The sequence below is a fragment of the Neophocaena asiaeorientalis genome, unplaced genomic scaffold, assembly GCF_003031525.2.
Source record: "Neophocaena asiaeorientalis asiaeorientalis breed wild unplaced genomic scaffold, Neophocaena_asiaeorientalis_V1.1 scaffold45, whole genome shotgun sequence".
Taxonomy (NCBI): Eukaryota; Metazoa; Chordata; class Mammalia; order Artiodactyla; family Phocoenidae; genus Neophocaena; species Neophocaena asiaeorientalis.
Window position 1 is genome coordinate 5,712,007 of NW_020174642.1, and position 3,292 is coordinate 5,715,298.

The 3,292-nt window shown below is 48.2% G+C and overlaps 1 protein-coding gene across 1 annotated transcript in view; it reads right to left on the reverse strand.

Annotated features, from left to right (window-relative positions):
* Positions 1 to 3,292, reverse strand: part of VPS26C (VPS26 endosomal protein sorting factor C) — a 47,782-nt gene that overhangs the window by 16,663 nt on the left and 27,827 nt on the right. The window lies entirely within an intron of this gene.

Sequence of the window (3,292 nt, forward strand, 5' to 3'; positions counted from 1 at the left end):
CACCGCCTTCCGGACACACCTTTGTTCCCACTGGAGAATCCAAACAAATGTCTGATTTCAAAAGGGCAAAGAGAAGGGCCTGGGGGAAAGGCAGATTCACAGACCGTTACACAGGAGCACGTATGGCGATCTCCTCAGAAGGAATATGACACAATAAGAGCCTTTTCTTTAGGTTCTTCCTCAATTATGCCGACTAAGATGATGACACACTGTCAAACGCATGAGCAACTGAGCACGGCTGCTGGCCGGTGTCCTCTGCCCAGAGAGCCTGGTGGGGGGCCTGGAGGTCGTGGATACACCACCCGACGGCCACACGGCCCTTCACTAAGCCCCCAGCCCCTCTGTGTCCTGCTTCCTGCTGGTGGACAGTCGAGCCCAGATTTCCCTGGTTCATGAATCATTTAAGAAAGACTTCACAACAGAGCATCCATTCACATCCATTCACTTCTCTGGAGATAATCACTGAGTCACAGAATATGGACATTAACTACATTCCTTCCTGTCACCGTGGGCTTGCCGGTCTCAAGTTGCGACTGGGGTTTGCGTGGAACAGGAAGTTGAGAAGATTAACTAGCACCAACCAAAGGAAATCCACAATAAACACAAAACAACGTGTTTCTGAAATGACCTCGAGAAACGGTTTGTGACTGTTCTCAAATGGTAATGTGATGGCAGAACTGTTGACAAAAAGACGAAAAAAAGAAAAACAGCAAAAATTAAAAATGGCCCCACAAAGCAATTATACCCCAAAAGAGATGTTAAAAAAAAAAATGGCCCCACAGATCAAAGCATTTAAAAAATCTGTCCTCCCGGCGTTTAAATCTGTTTACCTTTTATTTTCTCTAGTCATCTGGTGAAAAAACTTTCACCAAGTTCTTACATTATGTGAAATTTTGGGAGCGGGGACTATTCTATGTCCCTTAAATATGCTAAGTATTTTGGCTTTGTTTCCCATTCCCCATCCCAAAGCGCTGAAGTCTAAATTAAACAAACACTCTCAGCTCCCTTTTAAGCAGAATTCAAGGGGTAGAACTCATTTTGTTCTTAACATAAGAAGCTCGTAAGGGAATTTAAATGAAAACCCTTCTGAAATACTAATTTTACTTTTAAATTTAATTAAAATTAATTCTATTAATTTTTGTACAACCTAAATGAAATTTAAAAATCTAATTTTTAAGAATTTAAAGCCACTAGTATATTTTAAGAAATATGCTTTACTAGTATGTCCCAGAATTAAAATCAGAGAAAACAATTCATGAACTTTATCAATTAAACAACACAATAGTACTTGGTTCTGCTTCTACTTAATTGTAATGTATTCAGTTAATCTCATGGGAACAGGATCTGGGTTGACCACTGAATACCATATTATAATCACGACATCAATAGAACTGTTTCCTTCCTTTAATCCCTATGGCATAAGAAGGAAAAAGCAGTGAAGTACCCTGGAAATTAGCAGAGTAAATATTTTATGATTCTTTTGTCATTCCTTGATTTCAATTAAGAAATATAGTAGAGAGAATAAAAAATTAATATAATATTTGCAGATAAATTAGGCATTCTAACAATACACAGGTCCATTCAATTCCTACCAACATAAGAAAGATAAAGAGTTAGTCCAAGTACAACCCACGGAGCCAAGAATTTTAAAACAGGTATTTCAACAAAGAGTTAAGACCCATGGTAAGAAGACGACTGACACTTCTTTGTTTTTTTAAATTGAGGTATAATCGACATACAACAGTGTATTTGTTTTAGGTGTACCAGACAATTCTTGGTTAATCCTGGTGAGAGAGGAGAGAATAACTTGTATAACTGAAATTAACGAGAACCCAAGACCTCACCAAGAACTTCCCGCTCAGACTTCCACCTAGAAGCCTCAACAGGGAGAAAAGATCAGGGCCGTGGACAGCGAGGGTACCTCGCTGGTACCGTGACGTGATAAGTGGGGTCCCTCACTGAGGGCCATGATTTCAAAGAGGAGGCCCTCCTGGACGTAAGGATGACAATGAACCCCGGAAACAATGTACAGCGTGTGCTGATTTTCGGGGGGAGAAGAGCCATGGCTTTTGTCACATCAGCAAGGAGGCCCTTGCCCTGAGAAAGGTTAAGAAACAGAGAGAGACGCAGGCCCCGCACTCGTGTGCGTGCGGCCGACACGAAGAGACAGATCCCAGCGCTCTGGCCCGCCCGTGTGGCCCTCAGCGGGGACCCGCAGCCGCCACACTCCCACCAGCATCGGCAGAAGCCGGGCCCTGGGGGGGTGCGGCCCGCGCGCGCCCGCGGCCAGCCCGCAGCAGGGAGGCTCCAGGCTCTGCCCGGAGGAGCCGAGTCCAGAGGAAGGCCTGGAACCCCGGCACCAGAGCCAAACCAGAAGCGGGGGCGCCCAAAGTCTCCGGGTCTCCCCGGCTGACCGGCCGCCGGCTTTCTCCGCAGAAGCCACCGCCGAGGCTTCCCGAGGGGGCTGAGAGGCTGCGGCTTGTAACTTCGTATTCTCTAAACGGAAGAGGCCGCTAGCGAACTCCACAACTCTTTTCTTCTTTGTTCTCCGGAATCTAATGCCAAACCCATAATTAGGGCTCTGGGCTGCAGGAGGGCAGCGTCGAGTCAGCAACGCCCCCGCCCGGCCTCCTGGAAATCACCCAGAAGAACAAGACACAAAACCACAAACGCCCTTCTCGGTGAAGCAAGGAGACGGCTAAGTGCCGTGAAATAGGTGAAGACGAGCAGGGGCCGCGCAGTCAAAAGGCGAAGTGAGGCCCGCGGCTGCAGGAAGCAGCTTCTGGAAGGTGAGGGGCACCTGGGAGGGAGCCTCCCGACGCCCCACGCGGGAAGCAGGAGCTGTGACCCGCCCCCCAGCTGCTTCTCACATACGGGGGCCGGGGGTAAAGGTTAGAGAGACTCATGTCAAACCTCAGCCCGCGCGGTCCAGGAATAAATCATCTCCTGCAAGAAGGAGACATTGTGAGAACCAGCAGAGGTGCTGGGACACACAAAGCACAGACCACGTGGCTCTTCTACGTAAAGGAACTCCGCAGGGTAAAAAGGCCAGTCATTTCCACGGCCCTACAGATGGGGGGCTCCAGCCCCACCTGTGTGCCCTCATCTCTAAACGCTCCCCCTCAGCCACTCCTCTCCACCGTCCTGGCCCCCGCATCCAGCCTCAGGAGGGATGCTCTTCTTCCAGAACCCACGTGGCTCGTGACGAAGACTCTCTCCTTGACCAAACTCTACTCAGCCTCTCTCTCTTTTTTTTTTTTTTTTTTTTTTTTGGGGGGAAGGGGGGCCTCTT